The following is a 27,627-nucleotide window of genomic DNA, read 5'->3' as shown; positions in this document are numbered from 1 at the left end:
AGGGTAGCGTTTGGGTGCAGAGTAGTTTGTAATAATCTCTGGTTTCCAAAGTAAAAGAAAAGAAGGATAGGGATTCTAGTTTAGTTAAACTAAAAAAGTCATTCAGTGATCAGAAAGTAAAGGTTTTCTCCTAAGGGGGAGATGGCGTGTTAGCTGCCAGGGTAGGCTATGTGTGCTATGTGTGGATGGTGTGAGACAATGGATTCTTGCAGAAGTGCATGGTGCACTACTCAATTCAACTAGGGGCCACCAAGATGTACCGCAATGTATGGGAAGTCTATTAGTAGAGTGGGATAAAGAGAGACATTGCAAAATTTGTAGCTAGGTGCTCAACATGTCAGCAGGTTAAGATCGAGCATCAGAAGCCTAGTGGATCTATGCAAGAGTTCAGTATTCCCACTTGGAGAAAATTGGAGGTGAACATGGATTTTGTGACGGGATTGCCCCGTAATCACTGCCAGCATAATTCGATATAGGTCATTATAGATAGGATGACCAAATCAGCTCATTTCTTACCATTTCATACCTCTTATTCAGTCAAGGATTATGCCAAGATTTATGTCAGAGAGTTGGTCAGATTGGACGGAGTTCTGTTGTCCATCATTTCAGATAGAGGTACACAGTTTATATCTTATTTCTGGAAAACCTTCCAAAAGGGTCTTGGTACCCAAGTTCACCTCAGTACAACCTTTCACCCTCAGACAGATGGTCAAGCAGAAAGGACCATTCGGACTTTAAAAGATATGCTAAGAGTGTGTTCCATGGACTTTAAGGGAAGTTGGGATAACCACTTGCCCTTGATTGAGTTTGCATATAATAATAGTTATCATTCTAGCATTTAGATGGCTCCATTTGAGGTGCTCTATGGGATGAGATGTAGATCTCTTATTGGTTTGTTTGAAGTGGGTGAGGCCGCAGTGGTAGGGCCTGACTTGGTATTTGATGCCTTAGAAAAAGTTCAATTGATCAGGGAAAGCTTAAGACATCTCAGAGCCGACAGAAATCGGATGCACAAGTGCGAAGAAAGGATCTCGAGTTTAAGATTGGTGATTATGTGTATTTAAAAATCTCTCCTATGAAAGGAGTGAAGAGGTTTGACAAGAAGGGGAAGCTCAGTCCCCGATATATCGGTCCTTACCGAATTCTTCGCCATTTCAAAAAGGTAGCTTACGAGCTTGAGTTGCCTTCAGACTTAGCTTCAGTGCACCCAGTGTTTCATGTCTCCTTGCTAAAGAAGTGCATAGGTGACCCAGCAATTGTGGTCCCTATAGAGGGTATAGATGTACAGAACAACCTCTCTTATAAAAAGATCCTAGTCAAAATTCTCGATCATCAGGTTTACAGACTGAGGAACAAAGAAATTCCTTTGGTCAACGTTCTTTGCGGAATCAGTTCATTGAGGGAGCTACTTGGGAAGCAGAAGCAGATATGCGAACCAAGTATCCTCACCTCTTCTCTGCATACTAAGATTAAGCTCAAGGTAACAATTTTCCTTGAATTTAATGAGTTCCATGCTCAGATTACCTTTATAACTCTGTATTGGTTCAGTTGCATAACATTCTCATATCATGCATAACTTTATGAAACGGCTTAGTCGTGTGTCATACCTCCAAAATTCAGTCATGCCTCAATTTTACATGTTCAATATGAAGACTCAGTATATTAGTAGTTTCAGTCATAAAATCATGCTTCAGTAGTGCATGTCCAGTATGTAAACTCAGTCTATCAGTATTCTCAGCTTAGTTAGTCTCATTCGAGGACGAATGTTCCAAAAGGGGAGATATTGTAAGACCCCACAAAATTCTAAGCTTAACTCAGTCCTTTAGAGCATGAAAAAAGGTCCTAGACTTAGAAATTTCACCATGTTTACACTTAGAATTATTTTAGCCCTCATAATGTGGCGATCTTATTTTATGACCCTTTTGACCTTGAAATGTCGATCCTTGGATTGAATCAAGATCAGGTGTGTCAGTAGGTCACTTCATAGGTCACTTCAGGTGAGTTTCAAATTTTTTCAAACCTTGTTTGAAACATGTTTGGGATTCCAAAACAGTGGATCGAAGTGATCTCGTTGCATCGATAGATATTTTTCCCCAGCTCTCAGTGCAAATTTCAGTGAGCCAACGCGATCTCGATGCATCGCATCAGCCATCGCATCGACCCTATCGACGCGGCGGTTTGTGCGTCGCTGGGCACGTTTTCAGTAATTAAAAGTCCGTGTCTAGAGGAGTATTTGGGTCATTTTTCATGTCTATTCATCCCCAAAAATACGAGATTTATCACTCCTAACGGCAAAATCCATTCATTATTCACAAATCCTCTCAAGAACAAACCCTAACCCCTCAAATTCAAGATTTAAGTCCCAAGAAATTCACCACAGCCTTTAGAGAATTGATTACCCAGGTATGTTGGGTGTTTATCTAAGGGTTTCCTTCCACCTTTGGAGTTCAAGAACCTCTTGTAAAATTTTAAGATGATTGTCTCCATGAATTTCATGTTGAGTTAAATTGTATTCATGATTATGATTTTTATTTGGGTTCTAACCCATGATTAATTACAAAATTCATGTGAATTAAATAACATGTGTGTAGTATTATGCAGTTTTATGTTGGAAACCCTTAAATTTGTGAGTTTGGAATTGTGATCATGATGCTTGCATGTTGACTAGCATTATGTGCATAAACTATGCCCCCCAAGTGTTTGATAAAATATTCATGTAATTTGAGTAGTGAAATCATATCATGTTAGCATGTATACAAGTTTATACCATGCAAGTGCTTGATAAAATACCTCAAAGAATAAATTGCGACAAAGTGTCTAGTTATCATGCTTTCAAGATTGTGCTATGTTTTACAATTTACACAATCGAGTCATGGGGGTGTCTAATACCGAATAATCCAGCTATTTACCTAGATTTACAGTAGTTACAGAATAGTCTCATTAGTGTCACAAATAATAATACTCAGTCCAGTTCAGTCAGTTAACAGAACTTAGTGAACTCAGTTCAGTTCAGTCAGACAGCATGATCAATAATGGTTCAGTCAAGCCTAGAACAGTCTAGAAATCAGTCCAGTGTCTATTCAGTTGGGAGTAGGAATCAGCATCGAGCGAACCCAGGGATGGGGGGCTTTTCTGTCAGAAAAGGGTTATACGCTTAGTAGCAATCCCTGCATTACAAAACTACATAGCCAGCATAGGTTAAGATATATTCTTGCCAGACTAGGGTTGATATATCTCGTATGAGTTTTTCTGCCAGCGAGGGTTGATGAAATGTCTTCCTACCAAAGAGGGTTAATTCACATCCATTGTTAGTATCGCTTGGCAAGGTGCTAACAGCCTTCCAACTGAGGTTCCAAGTTAGACTCTAACTCAGTTTGTAATCGGGGTATGTCGGTTAGATAAACACTCCTACAGTTACAGTTTTAGTTTCAGACACAGTATAAAAACCTCTGTTCAGTTTCAGAATCAAGACTATCAGATACAGTCACCCAGCTTAGCACGAAACTCAGTTCAGTTCCACAGAATTAGGACTGTCAGAAATAGTCACCCAGTTATCAGTAATTTAATTATCAGTGATCTCTATTTTAGTATTTATAGATTTACATGTAGCATTGCATAGTCTGTAATTGCAACAATTTCAGATATACAGGTACTCTCATTCGGTTATATTCATATTATTCAGTCAGTTATTGTTCATGCATATGAACCCATGCATATCAGCCTACCTCACTTAGCATACCAGTACATTTAAAGTACTGACACATACTTTTCTTTTATGCTATGATGTTTTATATCATAGGTTCAGACGCACGGGCTCCTGACCGTATTTAGGAGCCAAGATTTTTAGCAGCAAATATAGTGGTGAGTCCTCATAGTCCGAGAACAAAGTTATCATTTCACTATTTCAGTATTTAGTACATTGAGTAGTCAGATTTAGTTGAGGACTTGTCCCATCAACTCCATATTCAGATAGTTAAAGGCTATCAAACTAAATTATTTCAAACAGATGTTCATTTTTTTGTATTTATTTATGAGTATTCAATATTTGTTTTTTAGTGATGAACCTTATGGCAATTCCAGCCTAATTTTCGTATTTATTTCAGTAATATTATGCAATGCTCACAGCAGCTACCAGTCATGGGTTAGCTTGTGGTCCTTTGGGATTATGAGCACCGTATGACGTCCGGGGTGTAGACTCGGGACGTTACACCGGTCCATATGGGACTTAAGATACGCATAATGATCAGGCCCTAGTTCAGGTCGTAATAATGACCATCTGGTCCAGGGCTTTTAATTCTCTATCTGAAACATTGCCTCATTCACATCCTTTGCAGTAAAAGACACTAACAGCTACACTTTTGATCTATACTTAGCACTAAAACATTCTTCATAAGATTTTCGTTTGTCTTCACTCCATGCGCCACTTTCTTACCAAGTAAGTCCTGATAGAATGCAACAAATACTGAGCTATGTCTTCAGACTTTGTTTGCAAAATACCATGGTCATTCTTCACCTATATGACTGCTTGCTTCAACCTTTTGTGCTTAATCACAGAAAAAATAGCTTAATTTACTAACCAAGTAGCTTTACTTTGTTGTTGTAACTGCATCTCAATAAAGTAGGCACTTTTTCCTTTGTATAGATCTCTCCTTTTCTAGCATCTTCAATTCTTTGTTCAGAGGTTGAGCTTGCAGTTGTTGTTGAGCCACTTTCAGAAGATCCCTCTGAACAACTGCTTCCTTAGCTAGATTCTCAAAAGACTGGGCATTCGAACTTCTTAAATTTTTTCTTTTTGGCAACTATAACCTTTTTACCACCTACAACATTTTATATCCTCAGATGTCTATGGTCCATCCTACTCTTACTATATCAAGAAAATTAGAATGTTGTCCCCATACATTACAATACTTGAAGTACTTTTGCATGTGAAATCTCTCTTCTTGCAACATGATCTTTATAGGACAATGATCACTCATTATTTTTTGGCAAAAATACTTATATACTTATAGTCATACAGTTAATCCATTCCTCATTAATAAAGGCCCAATTAATTTTTGAATATACTCTATCTACTGCTTCCTTGTCACTCTAATTATATTTGTTCCCTTGATGTGTCAACTCACACTCTTCAACATATGTAGCAGAATTAACTATATTTGTCCAAGCCACTGTTGTACCCTATATTCTATCCTCAATTTGAAGAATATAATTAAAATCTCCCAATGCCTACCAAGGCAAATGACAGGTCTTGTGAACATTCAATAAGCTTTCCTATAAGGTCTTACTTTCTTCTTCTATATTCAATACACATACAAAAGACACCATAAACATTACCTGCAATGGGATGTACTGCACCTCACATGTTATCACTTGTACAGTGTTAGTCATAACTACTATTTTATAATAATCAGGTCTCTAGTTGATCATTATTCTCCCATTGTAGTGCTGATCCAGGTTATCTACATGTTTCCAATCGCTAAACATCCTCTGTGCAACTTCCTCCATTCTATTAACTTTTACTATAGTTTAAAGTACACCTACCATACCTACATTTTCTTCATTGTATATGAGCTTCCCCTCCTTCGGCTTATTAGGTCCATTCAGGCCTATAATATTCTAGCTTAAGAGATTAAACATTCCCATTATTGGGAATGAGGTTTCTCTCCTCACTCTTAGTAAATTAAAGACACTTTTTCCTATTAAAGTGGAGCCAATGCCTTCACAACTTATCTCTTGTTTCTTGGTTTGTATGGCTATTCTTCTTGGCATAACCTATTCTACATCCTTTGAAGTACTCTGTTGAACACTAGTTTCCTTCACTTTCGTCAACAACATGAACCTCTGTTGATTGCACTCACTTCTTATCTCGTCTAATTTTCTCTGGTTCAATCAACTGAAAGTTTTAACATTGTTCGCTTCATCCTCAACCTTTTTAGTAGTCTTTTTTTCCTGTCAACTCCTTCTAAGTGTCCATACTTCTGGAAATGTTTAAAGAGGATAGATATCCTTATATTACTTACCTTATGCTCTATCAATTGTCCCATTTGATTCCTAAAAGTAATGAGATCTAGCAGTTTGGTATCCATGCCTACCTCTACCATGAGCCTAGCAAAATTAAGACATGTTTTCCATTCAGTGTTTGATCCACCATTAGAGGCTTCCCACCAAGTTCCCTAACTTATTCAAACCCTTAGGTCTCTAGTATTTAAAATCCAAACTATGGAGTTCAATCTAAATTGAGATAGTACAAAGTTTATCGCTAGTAATTACATTTCAGTAGACCAAGCCTTTACGATGAAACACTAACTATTAAAATGGAATATCCCAGCTTGAAGCACTTTATTTTTCCTTACTTCTGTGTCAAATCTCACTAAGACCACCCCATTCTTCATCATCACAATCTTGTTTATTCCATGCTTCAACCAGATTCATTGGATGAACCCTTTAATCATCTCAAATGGAGGTTGAGCTCCCAAAACATAGAAAACAACAGAGTTTTTCTAGAATTCAATCTCTAAACTGATGTCTTCTAGGTCAATTTCACCAATATCTGACTTTCTATGGGTAATAGGGGAAACATATTCTAGTTTGAATCCAGCATTAACCACCTTCCGATGTCAAATTCCTCCCAAATAGATTTCTTATGCCCTGATTGAGCTTCCTCTTCTTCAACCACTTTAACCCATGACTTCCTACTTGCAGGAGAGTTGTTCGAATCTATAAGAAAATTTTGAGTAATTTCCACCCATTGCATTTGTGCTTCAGCTCGTTTCTATTGAAATTCCACTAGACTAGGTGTTGCTCATCTTATAGTCTCCTCCTTCAGCTCTGACGACTTTACAACCACCTTATTTTTTTATTTGAATTATTCAAGCTTTGACCCCCAAATTCCTCATTCGTAGTTACAGCTCAATTGAATTGATCACTACTGCCATCAAATTAGGTAATTTGTTTACCTTGCTGCCTTCCAATTTTGCTCGTCTGAGCCTCTTCTGCCATAATTGCATTCATTGACAGAACTCAAGCTCTCCTACCCATGGCAGGTGCACACTATTATCATGCACCTAAAGAGAGAAAGCTTTGATAGAAAGAGTTTTTCCAACACTCTATGTGTTGAGTTAAAATTTATGATTTATGGTAGTTACAAGTTGGAAATTGATTATAGCAAGGAAAGATACTTTACTAAAATTTGTCAAATTAAAGTTTCCAATAATAGTATGTCTTTTACATTTAACTTTTTGAGATTTATTAATCATTGTTTCGACTAATCTGAATAATGATTCGTGTTGTGTATAATTAGAGCCGGATTCAAAATTTAAAATTTATGGATTTATGTAATGAAATCAAATTGATTGTTAATAGTATAATAATAACAACATATCAAATGTAATCCCACAAGTAAGGGTATAAGAAGGGTAGATTGTATGAATACCTTACCCCGACCTTTGTGGGGTTGCCTGTTCTAATAGACCTTTGACTTAAAATAAATGTATTTGATACAGTACTTTAAGAAAAAAAAATAATAAGATAGTAATATACCCAAAAAAATTGCAATAACAGATAATATTACTACACAGTGGAAAGAAAAAGAGATGCAATAACTAAATAATACTATTAAAAAGAAATAATAGTATACATACAAGGTATGGACAAACTATTGGGTTCATGTGAACCCATAATTAGGCATCTAGATCTTGCCCAACATCCCATTAAAGGTGGAAGCACAGTCTATCAAAATTTTTTCATTATCAAGTCTCGAACTCGAAATATTTGATTAAAGATTGATCACATTCATATCTCACCACATCCTTGGGTGATCATTTGCTAGAGTATAATCATTAAGGGTGACATATAGCGAGGGCTTTAGACTGATGATAGTATAAAGTCGCAAAAATGTTCTCTATTTCTAATGTAAAAAGCTCTCACTAAAACCACCATGGATATCGATCAGCCACTCCAGCAACCTATACCCATAGTCCATGTAAATCCCAAAGTAGATCCCTCTGTATATTCCTGTACAAATCCAACCTCCGCTCAGAAGCTACTTCAAAATGATTTTTTCCTAAATTTGGTCGATACTCTGGAGGCAACACCGACCTTCAAGATGAGACTACCCCTGCAAATTCTGAAGAAAATTTTATCTCGATATCAACACCAGACAAATTACGATTGTATTTTCCCTGGCAGACATCTTTGATTGTTAAGTTAGTGGGTCGAAAATTGGGTTACCAAATCCCAAAGAAGAAGCTACAACAATTATGAAAATCTTAGGAGGAATTAAACTTGATGGATTTGGGTTATGATTTATTCCTAATTAAATTTACCCAAGTACAAAATATGCTACACGCTCTACACGATGGGTTGTGGTTTATCTACAACAATTTTCTCTCTGTTAAAAAATGGGAACCCAATTTGTGGCATCTCAAGATCGGCTTGCCCATTCTACAATTTGGGTCCATCTTCCTAAGCTACCTACGGAGTTCAACGATATGGATGTCCTTCATAAGGTTGATGCCAAAATTGGAGTTCTGCTAAAAGTGGATACTTGCACATCAACAACTTTGAGAGATAGATATGCTCATTTGTGTGTTCAAGTACCTTTGGAACAACCACTACTCCATCATCTATACATAGGATCGCATAAACAAATTATTTGGTATGACTACCTTTTTATTGTGTACTGATCGTGGATGACTTGGACACACCATCCATTGCCCATATTAAACACCTTTGCATGAGCTCGCCAAGAAAAAAGTTAATGAAGGAAAATTACAATCTACTGAGGCAGTGAAAGGGAAACAAAGAAATAAATAAGATGATAAGGGTTGGCAATTGATCCATTTCCCTAGGCGGTCGTCGCGCCATTCATCGAAAAAAGAAAGAGGAAACTTCCAAGAATTAGCTAAAAGGCCTAATGGGCCATTGCAGGTCAGTAGTGGGACATTTATGGACAATGGTACACAGGTAAAAGGGGTTAATTATTCATCTCCATGGGCCCAGGTGCCCAATACCCATTGATTTAGTTTCTCCTTGCGATGACTCTTATACCCCTAAATACTTAAATAATATTTCTAATGAAAATCTTTTATGTCTCCTTGGGGAAATTAAAAATGAGTCCATTGACTTCTCTTTATCTGTACCAAATCTGCCCACTTTAAAAGATTTAAATATTAGTGACTCATCTTCTTACCTTTGTATAAATATCACGACCCCACTTCCTCTATATTCTACTACTGATAGGCCTCCCATGATGAGTTTTGCTCTTCACACGTGAACATCATGTATGAGAACAAAAATTCTCCGCACGTAACCTCAATTTTAAATTCACCCGTAGACATTCTTCATGTTCACCTTTATAATGATTACTATGCACGTGATGACAATAATCTGTTAAATCCTCAAATTTCACCTTCTCCAATTCTCTTTGCAGAAAGTCATGTTTCTGAACCCAATCTATATCTCTCTATAAATCATGACTCATACTCAAAATTGTCCATTCAAGGGTCTTCATATTTATCACAGTCCGCCATATCCAGTATGACGTGTCAGCCAACATTGTCTGACAATGGAATAATGGAACGACTAATTTTCTTACCAAATTTACATATTAATGAATTCGATTCCTCTCTAACTACCCCAGTCATGGCTGGAGGTTGCGCTAACAGGTCATTTACTCATATTCACCATGAAAGTGAATGGACAAGAATGTCTTGTACTAATTTAAAACCATCGCGACCTAGCTCAAATAATAATAGAAGAGATGATGATAGGAATGAAAGTTTTCAATGGTCCTCCAACTACAAGCCAATCTCTCCTGCCACTCATGATCTACACCCCACAAAGGGAGGAAATAGCCCCATTGATACAACCTCATGTGATAGGTGTGGCGATGGATACCGAGTCATAAGTTCACCCTGTTCCTCTTAGCTCTTTTCCGACTCTAACAACGTCAAACACGGAAGAAGGAACGAGCATAACATCTACCTTCCTGGGTTAGGTACGAGTATTCCTTCTCAAAGAACTGTGTAAAAAAATAAGCATAAATTATCCCCAAAATATGTACATGTGCTCAATTCATGTAAGGCCTACCCTTAATCCAGATGTGGGGAAATATTCTCTAATTATGAGTCCCTCCCTAAGGCACACTGACCTTTTACATTCCTCTTTCGGAAGGCCTCTTACGTTTAATCATCCAATGAATTTTCTTATTTGGAACTATAGAGGATTCCCTAGAATTTAAGCTTCACTTTAAGGAACTCCTTGACTTACATAAGCCTGCTTTGGTGGTCTTTTTAGAAACCCATAGGACAAACCATCAGACTATGACTTATGAGTTTTATTTCTCAAATATTTTTGCTATCCCGGCTTTGAGACAATCAAGAAGAATAGCTATACTTAGGCAAGATGACCTTTTAAATGTTAAGGATATCGCTCTGACTCATCAATAAATTCACTATATGATTCAGGTATTCCCCTTCCTAAATAAATGGTTATTTTCAGCTTTTTATGCTTATAATCATAAGTACAAAAGACTGTGTCTTTGGGAGAATCTAAAATATGTGGCTGACTCATTTAGGATGCCATGGTTAATGGGTGGAGATTTTAATGAAATTTGTAAATCCACAGAAAAATTTGTAGGTTTACCAATAAATTTCTGTAGAGCTAATAAATTTTCCTAGTGCTTAGATTACTATCATATGATTGACCTGGGTTTTTCTGGCAGTAAATACACTTGGTTAAATATGAGTAGGAATAACAGTAATCTCAAACGCCTTGATAGGTTTGAAGCTAACAATTATTGGTTACAATTATTTTTGAATGCTCGATTAGTCACCTCTACCGCACTCTCTTTCCAATTAACTACCCCTATTGTTGTGTCACATAAACCTTTCAGACTGGAAACCATTTGGACTGCACATCCTCAACTTTCATCAGTCATTACTGTCACACCCCTTTTTTACAAGAAAAATTATATTTTTAAGTTTGGAAAGGATTTTTATTATTAAGTGACAAAAGATAAAGTTTGTTTCGAAAAGGAATTTAATAATCAAAACTCAGAGTCATCACTTGGTATAAATATAGTGTGCTAGGTCACCATTGGAAATCCTTTTTAAAATGGTTTGACTCTAAAAACTGATCCATGAACAGAGATTCCGATTAAGAAATTCTGTTGACCGAGGGGAACGTGTTAGGTACCCCTTGATGCCGTGGTTCGACCACAGTCACTTCGTGGAGTATATCGGCTAGTCTGACGCTAAGAAGTGAATAAGCCACATAATACACACAAAACAAACAAACAAATAAACCAAACAAAATAATTCCAAAAAATAGTATCCAGTCCAATTATTACAAACAAAAATAAAAATATTGAAATAAAACCTAAACTATTCTAACAATCCTACACTATGTTTTACCCTATGCATCGGGCCTTGATCATGAACCTCCTTTGCATATATGATACTTCGGAGAATACCTTGGTGAATAAGTAGAAAGGGTATTGGGGCATTTCCCGGCTAAATAAATACATTTACCAATTTCAACCGACAAAATGAAACAATCTCAAGCACAAAATTCAATCATTCCACAATCATCAATTTTTACATTTTGCCTACCCAACTTAAGATTTGCCTATTAAATTTTGGTCTAAGGCATGATACTATCGGGTTTGACAAATTAACACTTATTTCAAATCTACCAATTAATCAACTCAAAAATATATGTGCCTTTATCAGTTTCAATTCTCCTTCCGAGTTTCATCTTCAATCATTGATTAAACTAATTCTTCAGACTATCAACTCAATTTCTCTTTTCAATTTTCAAATGTCCAAATCCAACAACCAAGCACATACACACAACAATCATAGCATCAACACATCATATAAAGATAAAATAAAAGAAGAATAGAGTTGAAGAATTGAACCTCAATCGACGATTTTATTTTGATCAAACCAGATTACATGATTTGGGTGCCTCCGAACCTCAAACCAGACCCAAACTTAATAAACCTCGGTCTCAAACTCGGTTTAATCACCAAATCAAGCCAAAAATATTGAAATAACAACAACTTGCAACAGATTTTGCCTAAACTGGATTGGAATCAAAGTTTCACTAGATTAGCTTTATTTTTGTGGACTAACTGTGACTTTGTTGCTGACTTCCCATGGGTTTGGACTATTTTGGTCAGGTTTGATGCATTTCTAGTGAGATGTTCCATCGTCGGAACAACGACAATGGCGGTAGACTGCTGCAGCTAATTTTGGCAGCAGGTTTATGAATTTTGGGTGGTTGATGAGGCAGGTTCCAGCGTCGCCCAGTGGATATTACTTTGATGATGGGATTGTATTACCGGTGGAGATGCATTTTTGGTAAAATTTAGCTGGAAAACTAGAACTCCTTCCTCATGCAATTTCTCTCTTTCTCTTAATGCTTTTTCCTTTGTCGATATTTTCTCTCCTGATTCCCCTTACTGTATGCATACTTTTATTACTGTGTGTGTGTTCACTGTGTGGTGTAAATTGTAAGTATCCATGAGAGTATGTGTAGGCAGTGTATAAGTGATGAATGGAAAAATGGAGCCTCTCTCTATGTCTTGCTGAATCTCCTAGTATATATGATAGTATGCGTATATATCAATATTGTGTGAGGTGTGTATGAGAAATGTGAATTAGGGTGGGGTGCACATGGGTAGGGGGTATGTGGGGATAGGGGTATAGGTTGTTTTTTTTTTACGGTGAGGTGTCCCAATTTATTAAAAATTTGTTGGGTTTTGCTATTGTGTGGAACTTATCACATGCGTGAAGGTACATGGTAAGATGGGGTAAAAATGGTAAAAAAAATAATTTCGAGGAGGAATAAAATTACGTGTCTACATCATGTCCCTATTTGGGTGTAAACATAAAGTATTTTCAGAAAAAGAAGTAGACAACGAGATAGAATTTTGTCCTAACTGTTATTCAAAAGAAAGAAACAGAAGAAAAGAGGAAAACCGAGTCTTGATTTTGAGCATCCTTCCTATCCCAAGTTGTGTAGGAGTCAAAGCACATGTAGCTTCAGGGTTGACAAGGAGGGGGGCTATATCGAGTTGGAGAATCGAGTTAGGTCCATCTAGGTTCTGATCTGCGGCTCTGTCGTTACATCAAAAATGAAAATTACAAGTTAAAAGAAAAAAAATTACAAAAGACCTATCTATGCAGCTTCTCTGGACTCTTGACTTGAGTCTCTGATGTTTTCCAATTTGATAAAAGATCTGATCATCTTTGGGTTGAACTTGAGAATAGATTCTTTCTCCATATAAAATTTGATATTGAAGATGAACTCACAAATTAACCGTGTAAAGTGGTTGGTATTTCTGAATTTAATCATGAATTTGAAAATCTTCACACTATTCTCCAAGCGAGCTCCTGGCTTACAATTTATTCAACTTGTTGCTTGGCTTTTAAATTTCTTTACCCTATTCTCCAGGCGAGTTTTTGACTTTCAATTTCATCATCCTGTTCTTTAGGCGGGCTCCTGACTTTCAATTTCATCACCCTATTTTTCGGCGGGCTCCTGACTTTCAATTTTATTACCCTGTTCTTCAAGCGGGCTCCTGACTTGCAATTTCATCACCTTATTCTTCAGGCGGGCTCCTGACTTACAATTTCATCACCCTGTTCTTTAGATGGGCTCCTGACTTGCTATTTCATCACCCTATTCTTTATATGGGATCCTGACTTGCTATTTCATCACCCTGTTCTTCAGGTGGACTCCCGACTTTCTATTTCATCACCTTGTTTTTCAGGCAGGTTCCTAAAATCAAAGTCAAAACTAGACAAAAATTATCCCAAACAAAGATTATGATAAAGAAAGATTTTATTTTCTAGAAAAATATACTCATTTTCTAGGAGGGTCCTAAAGTGAAGTTCCAAATGACAGAAATTGAATTTTTCTTTTTTCCTCAGTTTACCATTAAAAAGCTTTTGCGGATGTCAAACCCGAACAAAATTAATTGAAAAATGCATAATGCAAAGATAAATCAAGATTCTAATCAACAAATATATCTTTTGAGGATAAAATTGAATGATCGAGACCAACAAGTCCATCTCTTAAGAGGAAAAATGAAATATTCTTACTAAAAGTGCATCTTTTAGGATTAACAACTCAAATTAGGAAGTCCACCTCCTATTCATGAGACATGAAAGACCAAAATTAGAGAATGTGTCTCTTAGGGGTACAAGATGATGAGTTTTACCATAATTGTGATTATCAAACCTGTACAGTAACACTGCTCTTGCATTTGTAGAAATGAGAAATTGCACCTCTGGATATTTACGCTTTGAAGCCTTTGATTAGAAGATAGCAACTGTTCCTGTTTTATACAAAGAAAACTTATGAGTTTAAAACAGGGTGGTTGGCTTACGACTTTGAGTTTTGAGGTGATTTCTCATGCACTTGTCTTGATGCACCATTGACCCAAACTTATATAATTAAAAGTGACTCAAAAACAAGCACAATATCTCTATTTTGCTATTTCTCTCCGATAAATTCTTTGAGCCTTGGTATTTCCTCGATTTCCCAAACTTGTTTTCTGATAAAACTTTCTGCTTGTCTTGTTTTAACTTACAATCATGTTTCTTTCATATCCTGTTCTTTGTCTTGCTTTGTGCTATTGAAGAAGTTGATAGCAAGATTTAAAATCCTTTCTCACTTGTTTTGACATGGACTTGACTTAAAGACAAGAGAAAAAATGACAATAATTTTTATTTGGATAACGGACACAAGAAAATAGAAAATAACAGTCAACACTAATAATTATGACATGCATTTTGGATTAAGCTGTCTGATCTTTCCATTTAAACTTTCCACCAATTGTTGTTGAGTTAATGGTCTTGAAACTGAGTTGCTTCCTTAGGTCAATTACACTTATAGACCTCATTCAGCTAGTGATATATTAAAGGGTTTTCGCCAACAAGCCTCTCTCAATGTTCTTTCTCTCAGCTCATCATTGTCTTATTGTGCCCGTGAGGATTTTCACCAATGAGACACTGTCATTTTCATTTCTCTCAGCTCGTCATCGTCTTATGGTGCCCGTGAGGGTTTTCACCAATAAGTCTCTCTCATTTTTATGTCTCTCAACTTACCATCATCTTATGGTGCCCGAAAGGGTTTTCACCAATAAGACTCTTATTTTATTTCTCTCCCGATTCCTTATGCGAAGGAAGACAAGTAGTTCCCAAAATGCATCATCATATCCATTGCATGCTTAGCCTTAAATTTCTCAAAGATTGATCTAAAGGTCTTTTTTTTGGTTGTAACTTGGCTTTTGGATAAGGTTAGAAAGAAAGGATGGCATGAGACCCAAGCGACACCTGAAGTGGGATGGAACTTACAACTTTGGAATCGACTCAAACAATGAAGATTAACTCATGCCCAAATTTTTTTGACTGGACAACTCTAATTTTTTTATTTGGTTGGACCGAGCCCAGAGTAGGAAACCTACATATCTCCCCCTCAAGAAAGGAGAATCAGGTTATACGTAGTTCCGACAACTTGTTTTGCTTGATTCTGACTTCTCTTTTTTTCATTGACTTTTTTTTATCTTGGGGACTTTTTCTGAATCTATTTTTTGACAATCTTCTTTTTTCTTTCTTTTTGGACATATTTCTCTTTTTTTAAAAAAAAATTTCTGACTCTATTCTCTTGCTCCACACGTTTCTTTTGAGCTTTGCTAACTCTATCTCGATTTCAAAAAAGGGGTATGAAAGAAAATAACAATAAAGCTCAAATAGGGTAAACAAAGAATGAAAAATGTTTGGATAGCAGAATGAAATGCCTTCGTCATATCAATTCTTGAAAATGCAAGTACACATTATGCCATATAAAGTGAAAGATGAAGATCATTTGTGACACTTTAACAACACTAACTTTAACTGAGCCTATGTGCCACTTCTTATTCTACACTTGTCAAATATACAAACCCACCTTTGTTGTACAACCCTCACATCAAATGACTCATGCTTTTGTGGAGCTTATTATCTTTCTGTTTCTCTTGATATAGGGATCGCGCGTTTACTATTTGACCTAATTGAGATATGCTAATCAATTGATGACCAAGTTATTCTTGTGATTCTCAAAATAATTGCCTTAATTTTGAAATAAGGTTTCAACGTGGTCACCAAATGTCTCAACACTTTAACAATTTCTCAGATGCCCTTTTTTTCTAACTTTAGCCCTCCGATTCAGTGTTTCATGATTAAACTGAATTTTAAGATCTGGCTGAAATTTCGCAAGCATATCATAACACTAGAATCAACATAAAATATATTGTGTAAAGAAGACAACAAACAACTTAAAATAAGACAAAACAACAAAGACACCATATTTCATTAAAAGAAAAGATAGATGGGTTTAAATGAAAATGACAGAGGAACAAAACAAGATAGATTTCAAACTACAACCCTGAAATAATTCAATAATAAAAAGAAAAATAAAACAAACTACCAACAATCATTCCAAGTAAGGAAAGGAGTGACTTCCCAATTGCTAAGCATATCTTAGCCACTGATTTGAACATCATCATGACTAGAACTTTCATCACTATCACTGTTCTGCACCACAATCAATTTACCTTGAGTTATATTTTTAATTTCTCTTTTCAAAGCATGAAAATCTTCAATACTATGACCCTGACTATTAGAATTATATGTGAAGTTGAAGGATGACTCTGAGGAGTTAGTGCGCGCCATTGTAAGGAAGAAGGGAGTTGAACATATGGATGTGCAATATATACTGGATATGGAGGTGGAGAAATGGAGTATAATGGACTTTGAGAGTGATTTTAGAGATCTTAGGTATGAACTTGGGCTTGAGACTAAGGATAATGACGACGTGATCTTCTTGGACGTTCCCATTGTCCAACTACAATAGCAGTTGCATCTCCCTCATTCTTCTTCCCTCCAGTTTTCCTTAATTGATTGTAATATCATCCCAAATATTTTACGAATTCCTTGTGTCCATCATGATCCTTAAATTTTGATATCTCAAGGTTTAGAGAAAGGTTAATACTTGGAGACATGCCCCAGCTTTTATATGAAATATCTTCTTTACCCGCAAGTCCTAGGAAACTTTTAATAGCATTTTTTGCACTCTTCATTTTTTCAACCATTTTCTCTGGCTCTTCTGACACACTAGGCTTCTTGTTAAGAAATTTTGGTGACCCCGTTAACTTAAAAGTAGGCTTAGGAGTATAGAAATGATCACCAAGAGTATTGAACATGGGTCCTCTATCAGCATGGGGAAGCACAATTGCTGAGTGGATAACTAATGTGGAAGCCTCAGTAGAGGATTGAGCAACAAAATCACAGATGACTTGTAATGTTGTGAAGGTAGTAGGCTTATCCTGAGGATCTAGAGACTGAGTGGTGAAAGTATTAGGATGCAGTTGAGGAATAAATTTGGAGACATGTTGTGTGCATCAACAATAGTAGGAAAATGACTTTGCGATTTTGGTGGAAAACTCAAGGTATTTGTAAGATCAATAGTGGGATATGGAGGAGGAGGTAACCCACTGGCCCAAGCTCGGTACATTTCTGTCATATGTTGTCTTAGTCTCAAAATATCTTGCTTTAAACTCTCATTTTGCTGACTCTTTGTTTGATCCATGATGTCACTTTCTATATCCTTGTTGGACACAACTAACCCTTCCTTAGATTTGGTGTGATGTGGAGGACCAGCTACAATGCCACAATACCGCAAATCAACCACCTTAAACTAACTGAACAAGAGATAATAAATGTGTTAGCGTTCAATCCTTTCCCAAAACCTTTTTCTTTTTCCTTTTCTTTGGAAAAGATCACCGAACTCAAGAAGGGCGCCTACGTATCTCACTCTCGAAAGAGGAGAATCAGGTGTGCGCAAGTCATGAAACGTGACCAAAAATGGCCAATCAAACTTTTTTCTTTTTCTTGAAACTTTTGAAGAATAGAAAAATAATAAATTTTCAAAATAATTGACGAAAATCTTTTTGAATTTTTCAAGTTTAAATCCCCTATGCAAAATGAAACTTCTGAATGCCAATAGAAAATCATTTTGGGTTTTCGCTTTTGAATTTCATATGAAAATGAAACTTGAAACTATTAAAGTAAAATCATTTTGTAGTTTTCTTTTACGTATGTATACAAAACACCTACTCTAAATTAAGAGATTTTTTTTTTAAAATTTTAAATAAGGTCACCGAACCCACGAAGGGATACCTATATATCTCACTAGAAGAATCGGGTGTGCGTAGTTCATCCAAATTGGACAATTAAGAATTAAATTACAAACTAAACCTTCACTTAAGAGACATGAACAAAGACAGACGATGAAAAACGTCAATAAAATCCTTTTGAGTTTTTAATTTGACACTTCACATAAAACTGACATCAACAACTACGAAAAGAAAATATTTTTGGCATTTTTGTTATATGCAATGTACAAAACTTCTACTATTTTTTTGAATTTTTATTTTATAGAATGCTCCTATTGAAAAAAAACTTTTAAAATTTTTGGATTGTGAAAAACAAAAGTCAAAACGAACTCTAAAAACTATGAAACTTTTTTTTGACTCATTTTTTTTAACCTTTTCCTATCCTAAACACAATCTTTCCCTTAATTCTGGCACAGGCTTACCCAAATTAGTTCGTCAAATAACCCTATTACCCTCAAAGATGCAACAATTAGCACGTAGGAATGCTTTATGGGTAAGTCTACTACAAAGGACCAAGTGGGTCCTGCTAGGTCTAAATATGATGCAGATAAGCATGACCTAAAGGCTGACCTAGGCTAGGCCCACTAATAAGGCTGTTCAGGGAAGCGTATGGTGGGTAGTGGCTGCGATAGCTTTTCACCTACTCCATATACCCAACGGCTCCCACTCCTGAAATACGGGTGACTCTACTGGAGTTTATGTACACACATGTACTACGGGACTTGTTGTGAAAGAATGACTCGGGGTAATGCACATGATGCCAGATATAAAGCAGTAACACATAAGAGAAAAACTATAAACACATAGTATGTAAGCACTCAACAATGATAAAACAATAACACATGATAACATAAGCAAGACGTCTATACACCTATAGTGTCACACTAAACTGATACAGCTCAAAAAATAAGCTCGAATTCTGAAAAATCCCCAGCAGAGTCGCCAAAGCTATCACACCCCTTTTTTTTTACCAAAAAAATTATATTTTAAGTTTGAAAAGGATTTTATTATTAAGTGACAAAATATAAAGTTTGTTTCGAAAATGACTTTAATAATCAAAACTCAGAGTCACCACTTGGCATAAATCTGGTGTGCCAAGTCACCTTTAGAAATCCTTTTCAAAATGGTTTGACTCTAAAAACTGATCCACAAATAGATATTCCGATTAAGGAATTCTATTGACCGAGGAGAAGGTGTTAGGCACCCCTCGATCCCGTGGTTTGACCACGGTCACTTTGTGGAGTATATCGGCTAGTCTAACGCTATGAAGTGAATAAACCACATAAAACATACAAAACAAACGTACAACAAACCAAACCAAACAAGTCTAAAAAATAGTGTCCAATCCAATTATTACAAATCAAAATAAAAAAGTTGAAATGAAACCTAAACTATTCTAGCTATCCTACACTATGCTTTACCCGATACCTCGGACCTTGATCACGAACCTCCTTTGCGTACACAATACTTTGGGGCACATAACTCGGTGAATAAGTAGAAATGGCCTTAGGGCATTCCATAGCTAAATGAATACATTTACCATTTCAAGCGACAAAATGAAAAAATCTCAAGCACAAAATTCAATCATTCCACAATCGTCAAGTTCTATATTTTTCCTATCCAACTTAAGATTTGCCTATTAAATCTTGGTCTAAGGAATGATACAATCGGATTTGACAAATTAACATTTATTTTAAATCTACCAATTAATCAACTCAAACTGATATGCGCTTTTATCAGTTTTAATTCTCATCCCGAGTTTCATCTTCAATCACTGATTAAACTGATTCTTTGGACTATTAACTCAATTTCTCTTTTTAATTTTCAAACATTCGAATCCAATAAACAAGCACATACACACAATAAGAAAGCACATACACACAATAATCATAGCATCAACACATCATATAAAGATAAAATAAAAGAAGTATAGAGTTGAAGAATTGGACCTCAATCGATGATTTTATTTCGATCAAATCTGATTACTTGATTCGGGCGCCGCCGGACCTCAAACTAGACCTAAACTCGACAAACCTCGATCTCGAACGCAGTTTAATCACCAAATCAGGCCAAAAATATTAAAATAACGACAACCTACAACAAATTTTGCCTAAACGGGATTGGAATCAGAGTTTCACCATATTAGCTTCATTTTTGTGGACTAGATGTGACATTGTTGCTGACTTCCTAACGGTTTTGGATTGTTTTGGTTAGTTTTGATGCATTTTTGGTAAGATGTTTCGTCGTAGGAATAGCGACAACAGCGGTGGATTGCTGCAGCTGATTTTGGCCACTGGTTTATAAATTTTGGGTCATTGATAAGGTTGGTTCCAGTGTCACCTAATAGGGATTGCTTCACTGGTGGAGATGCGTTTCTGGAAAAATTTAACCAGAAAACCAGAACTCCTTCCCCACACAATTTCTCTCTCTCTCTCTCTCTCTCGATGTTTTCTGCTTTGCCGGTATTTTCTCTCCCAATTCCCTTCACTGTATGCATATTTTTACTATTGTGTGTGTGTGTGTTCACTATTTGGTATAAATTATGAGTATCCATAAGAGTGTGTGTAGGCAGTGTATGAGTGATGAATGAAAAAATGAAGCCTTTTCTATGTCTTGCTGAATCTCCTAGTATATATGACTGTGTATGTATATATCAGTACTGTATGAGGTGTATGTAAGAAACGAGAATTGGGGTGGGGTGCACATGGGTAGGGGGTATTTGGGGGTAGGAGTATAGGTTGTTATTTATGTTACGGTGAGGTGTCCCATGTTCTTAAAAATTTGTTGGATTTGTTATTGTGTGGAACTTATCACATAGGTGAAGTTACGTGGTAAGATGGGGTAAAAATGGTAAAAAAAATAATTTCGAGGAGGGACAAAATTACGTCTACAATTATAGACTCTTGGCTTAGATGAATAATGCTCTGTTGCCCTCCATATCACGCTTTCAGTCCCATGTATACATATGGAACAAAGGGGTATTTGAAAATATTTTTACTAAGAAAAGGCACATCCTAAGCCGATTAGGAGGAATCCAAAAGTCACCTTACTGCCCAACGAGCAATTTCCTCTAAAACCTTGAAGCTTTCCTTACACGAGAATTAAATAAGTTGCTTCAATCTGAACATAAATTTTGGAAACTGAAATCACATAATCCATTGGCTTAATAATGTTGATGCGTATACTAAATTCTACCATATGACCATTATTCATCGAAGGCACAAAAATAGAATCTTCGCTCTCCGAGATCCAGTAGGAAATTGGATCATGGATAGGAAGGATGTCTAAGACCATGTGACTTCTTTCTTCTTGAGACTTTACTCAATAGTTCTTACGTATTCTACTAGACATCTCCACTAAGCATGCAACCACTTTGTCCCTAATATGGATTCAGATTATTTATAAAGATTTGTTTCTTATAAGGAAATAGTTGACTCGGTCTTTTCCTTCAATCCCTACAAATCTCCAGGTCCTAATGTCATCCATCCTTCTTTTTCCAAAAAATATTAGGACCTAGTTCACTTCTTTATCGAAAAGTTCTGCTCTAATGTCTGCAGACTCTAGAGAATTCCAAAGGAAATAAATAATACTTTTATTTGCCTCATTCCTAAAATCCCAAATCTTACATCAATTACTCAGTATAGACGCATTAGCCTTTGTAATACGACCTACAAGATCATTGTCAAATGGATTAATCCTCTTCTTAAGGACCTAATTGGGCAAGCTCAATCAAGATTTTTGGCAAACCGTAGAGCTTCTGATAATGCAATGCTTGTAAAGAGTTCCTGCACCTTCTCCATAATACCAAATATAGGTAAAGATACATGTTGGCAAAGATTGATCTCGATAAAGCTTTTGATCGATTAGAATGGTCTTTCATTCACCATACCCTCCTTTATTATAGATTCCCTCAAAAGTTGGTGAATCTTACCATGTCCTGTATTTCCACTACTCCAGTTTCAATTCTAATCATGGCTCGACTACCTCTTTCTTTTTGTCTTCCAAAGGAATCCGCCAAGGAGATCCTCGGTCTCCTTATTTATTTATTTATATTGTGCATGGAGAGACTCTATTGCAAAATTGACTTGCAGTCGATAACTAACTTTGGAGTCCTATTAAAATTACTGCTCGTGCACCTTCTATTTCTTATTTACTGTTTGTTGATGACATTATTCTTTATGCAATTGTTGACTCTATCTCTTGTGCCTCCATTTTAACAATATTTAAGCATTTTGAGTCAGTATCAAAATAAAAAGTAAATTTGGCTAAATCATATTCTTTTCCAAAACTGTTCCTCTCCTTGCCAAGGAAGATGCGATCCATGACCTTAATATCCAAGAGGGACACAAATTTGGAAAATATTTAGGCTTTTTTATGTTCATGTCAAAGACAACCAAACAATATTTTCAATTTTGTCTGGATAATTTTAAAAATCATTTGGCTGGCCAGAAAACTACTTTCCTCAATGTTGCCGGGAGAACGACTCTTACCCAATCAACTCTTAACAGTTTCCCCAGCGATGTCTTGTTTCTTTTGCAACTCCCAAGGTATGTTATTACAAAAATGGAAGCCTATGAATGAAATTTCCTTTGGGGTGACACTCCAACCCAAGAAAAAATTCACCTCCTTAAATGAAATGATATTATGAAACCCAAAGACATTGGGGGATAGGTATCAAGGGCTAATACATAAAAACTTAGCCCTCTTGGCATCCTCTACTTGATGCGTTTTTCATTCCAAATCCCCCTAGGCAGATGTTCTACGATCCAAGTACTTATAACGTAAAGGAGTCAACTCAAGAATTTTGAAGGCCCTCAGGATAAGGTGGACTCAATGTCAAATAGGGCTCTAATGGAAACCTGCAAATGGCAAACATATAAATTTCTTCTGTAATCCATGGATTGGGCCAAACTGTTCTATTCGCAGTCTCATTCAAAGCCCTCTCCAGAGGCATGCCAAGATTGCTTGCTATAGCGCAGATAATTATTAATTTTTTTTTCACAGATTTTCTTTGATCTTCAGCTAACCATAAATTCCTAAATCGAATCAATTCATTTTCCATGCTATGATCTCTCCTCTGCAGACAGGATAATCTGGGGACTTGCAAATACTAAAGTTTTTACTGTTGCCTCCTTTTACGTTGCTTTAACTAAAAAGGTGTACCGTCCGACAAATGTGATGTAGATTTTTTGTTGATCTGGAAGCTAAGCATTCTGACAAATCTTAGACATTTCATGTGGATTACAAATTACAGTCGCCTCCCTACCGCCTCTTACCTGCATTACACCCACTGTTTTTTCTCCCCACTGTGTCCCCTTTATCTTTTTTCCCCTGAAATGGTCATCCATCTCTTTTTAAATTGTAAGTCGATAGAGTCACTTTAGTTGGAACTAGGCATCTCCTCACAAATTGACAGCCTTATGTACACTCTTACGGATCCTCACCCTCAATTCTGGCTCCGAAGGTATCTTAAAATAAAACTTCACAAATCTTTATTTCTAACCATACCTACAAAGGTTATCCTCAGTTATTACGTATGGTCAATCTGGATAGGCCGTAACAAATGCACCTTCGAGGGTTTGCAATTTCAAATTAAACTAGCATTTGTATTATCCCTTGCAACAAAATTTTGGTTCTTGGCAGGAAAGACAAAACCTGCAAAGCATGTTATCCCTATGTATGTTAAATGGAAACCACTAGCACATGACTTCACAATGCTTAATATAGATGGGACCTTTAATCTTGGAATTGATCATGCATTTATAGCTGGAGTCTTTAGAAACTATAATGAAGCCTGACTTTTAGGATTTATTACTCAGGTGTCCACTTAGACCCTTTAGAGGCTGAACTCCATGCTCTCTTGCTAGGCCTATCGGTAGCATTCAAATCCCATTTCGCCTCGCTAGAAATAAATCTAGATTGTTAGCAATTAGTTAATCTCCTGTAAGAATCATCCCATGCTAACTCATCTTTACTCTCTGACTACAGATACCTGCTTCTAGCTCTGGGTAAACTGCGGTAAAGCACATCTATAGAGAACATAATAAGTTGGCAGACGCGTTGGCAATAATGAATGTACATAATACTACTGCTGAACCTTTAATGTTTTGGGACCCTTCTCCATCCATAAAGGATATTTTGGAAGCGGATATAAATGGAGGGCTAAATACTAGAAGAATTAGGAATAGAATAAATGCAGGGGCTTTGTATAATAGTGCAGATAGAAATGCTACTACTAGTGCCAATGCTTGTATAGTGGCCCTACCACAAACTACCTCTTTGTAGGTTATGCTTACTTAAATAATATAATATAATCATCTATTTACGAAAAAAAGGTGGCAATATATAGATTGATAGAAATACAAATCAGTCTCTGGAGAGAATTAAAATGATTTTAGACATTGTTACATCACTTGTATTAACACAACAAACAATACTACAACAACATACCCAGTAGGTTCCCACGTGTGGGGTCTGGAGATGGTAGGATGTGCGCAAACCTTACCAGTACCTCGTAGAGTTAGAGAGGCTGTTTCTACAAGACCCTCGACCCCAACATAACAATCAATAAACTACATTGTTGGAAACTTGAAATTTTGATAAATGAAAATATGAATGAAACAAGTTGATATACGTGTTCCACTGATCCGACAAGTTCAAGAGTGCAGTCTACAGTATAAATAATTAAAAATTAGAATATGAGTTAAATCAGTGCAACTGAAAACTTCAACTTACTAATTACGTGGGGAATAGAACAAGTTGAATTTGATTCAAACACTTGATGATAAGGGAAAGCAAGTTGAGTTGAAAAGGAGTCCTATGTGAAGAAGTAGTTTCACTTCTGAGTATATCCTTAAGAGTCCTATGTGTAGAAGGACAAAGATTCTAAAAATTGAAGAAGTCTATGCAAAACGTACAATTTGAAGGACTCTTTGGAGAGTTAGAATTTGACTACAACACTAAGGACAAGAGTTGGAATTGAAGAAGGGGTCTCACTTGAAGTAAAACTCTATGCAATGAGAGTTCTGATTGAAAGGGGAGTTTGAAATAAAGAATGACTCTTTGAAGAGTTGTGCTTAAATAGAAGATGTATTAGTCAGAATAACAACGCACTTAAAAAGAAGAAAAGAACAATCGACAGATTGACTTTACGAAGTGCCACTCAATCACTGAAGAAACACATTGAAGAACCTAGTCCTAAGTATAAAATCTAGCTAAGAGTTTTAGCGTTGATTTTTAGAGTAGTTCGTTGTGTTTGAAATATTGATGTAATATTAGTTTCAGTGTGTTATAAATTGAACTAGGAGCTAGTCTTTGAGTGGGAACGCATACCTTGGGAGGTGTGTGTGTAGTTAGGAATTAGAGTTTATAATTTCTAGTCGTTGAGTTAAAGGAATTAGAGTTTATAATTCCTATTTGTTGGTTACCAGAGTTTTGTAATCAGTCATTGTTGAGGCTCAGAGTTATTTAGTGAAGTTAGGGTTAAATCCTGTAGAGGTGTATGTCGTGTTTTTTTATACCTTTTTAAGCTGGGTGTTTTCCACATAAAAATCATTTTATTCTTTACTCTTTGTTTTACTGCTTTCTTGGAACACGTCAGGCAACCCATTTCATCGATAGAAAACTCTTACGTTAAAGTCACTGATCAGTAGGGCACGTACTCTAACAAGTGGTATTAGAGAGAAGTTGTCTTAAAAGGGGATAACACCTAAGACAAAGATCAATATGATGAATTCTGCACTACCCACTGGTCACAGTGAAGGTCAATCCACTATTAAACCTCCACTCTTTGATGGTTCTCACTTCATTTGGTGGAAATCTAGGATGGAAATGTTCATTCAAGTGAAAGACTATGAGTTATGGGACAGGATCACTTATGGTTCTACTATTCCAATGAAGTTAGAAGATGGTGAATAGGTCAAGAAGGTAATAGGTCAAGAAGGTAAGAAGTGAGTTTACAGATGATGACTTAGTGGCATTAAAGAAAAATGCTAAGGCTAAAAACATCTTAGTTTGTGGACTAGGACCGGCTAAATACAACAGAGTGTCAAACTGTACCACTGCTAAGCAAATCTAGGATGCACTGGTCAATGCACATGAGGGTACCTCTCAGGTAAGAAAATTTAAGATTGCTATTCTCTTTACTGAATATGAAGCTTTTAAGATGAAGGAGAATGAAACCTTGCATGAAATGATGACAAGGCTTACTTCCTTAACAAATGAGTTGACTTCTTTGGAAAAAGTCATCACTGTTGAAGAACAAGTTGAAAAGGTGTTGAGGGTGCTACTAAAATCAAAATGGAATGTTAAAGTGACTGCTATTAGGGAGGCAAATAAGGATCTCACAGTTATGACACTAGATGAACTAGTAGGGAATCTGAGGACTTATGAAATGAAAATTGATGGAACTAAAGAGCTAGCAGTCCCTGAGGATACCTTAGCTTTGAAGGCATCTGACAGTGATGAAGAAATTGAACTTGATGAAAAACAAGTTACCTTTATAGCTAAGAACTCAGCAAATTCTTCAAAAAGAAGAAGGGATCAGGTAGGAAGAAATGGTCCAATGACAATCCAAATGGATGCTATTAGTGTGGTAAGACTGATCATCAGATCAGGGATTGTCTTGTCTGGGAAATAGAATGGACAAAGAAAAGGGCTAAAAATAAATTAAAAGAAAAAAACAAAAAAGGGAAAAATATGCAATGGTAGCAGCTTGGGGATCTGACTCATATGATGATGAAAAACACTCATAGCTCTTGGAGATTCAGAACTTGAAGGAAGAAGATGATGCTTTTGAGGTAAGTATACTTGAACATAAAGAAAAGTTGCATTTGTTTTCTAAAACAAAACTTATTTCCTTGATGAGTGCACTAATTGATGACTTCCAAGAATTAACTTCTGATAGGGATGAGCTGTTCAACAATCTTGCAAGCATCAAATTTGAGTTTATTGATTTAGAATATTACAAGAACGCTGTTGAATAGGAAAACTACTCTCTCAAGAAACATGTTGAGCAACTTGGTTCTTCAAACAATGATCTTAAGTCTGAAGTTCTAAAATTAACACTCTCTGCAATAATGCAATAGCCATGGTGAATAAACTGAGTCAAGAAGTCTCTAAACTAAAACTTGACCTTGGAAGAGCAAACAGGTGGACAAACTCCTCAAGAATTGTTCATAAGCTGAGTGAAAGAAATTACAGTGAAAAAACTGGTTTGGGTTTTCACAAAAGTCTTGATGCTTCTCAAGACTTGTGCTATATCTATGGAAACTGGACATCCAACCACTGAATGTGCAGTTGCTGCGAAAAGCAGATCTAGCAGTCTAAATCTGGCAAATAAACTATCTCAGACCAAGAAAAGGATAAATAAACCTGGTCAGAGAAACAGGTCACGTAACCTG

General features: G+C 36.3%; 1 long non-coding RNA gene across 2 annotated transcripts in view; it reads left to right on the top strand.

Annotated features, from left to right (window-relative positions):
• The window catches only part of LOC124887233, a 35,537-nt gene that overhangs the window by 4,978 nt on the left and 2,932 nt on the right, over nucleotides 1-27,627 (top strand). Inside the window, exons 2-3 of one of the 2 annotated variants that reach the window (XR_007044589.1) lie at nucleotides 3,800-3,861; nucleotides 12,185-12,365. This is a non-coding gene — a long non-coding RNA (uncharacterized LOC124887233). The remainder of the gene's footprint in view (nucleotides 1-3,799; nucleotides 3,862-12,184; nucleotides 12,366-27,627) is intronic. The other variant, XR_007044588.1, reaches the window with a different exon arrangement.

The sequence above is a fragment of the Capsicum annuum genome, chromosome 9, assembly GCF_002878395.1.
Source record: "Capsicum annuum cultivar UCD-10X-F1 chromosome 9, UCD10Xv1.1, whole genome shotgun sequence".
NCBI lineage: Eukaryota > Viridiplantae > Streptophyta > Magnoliopsida > Solanales > Solanaceae > Capsicum > Capsicum annuum.
This window is presented reverse-complemented; position numbering and strand designations above follow the sequence as displayed.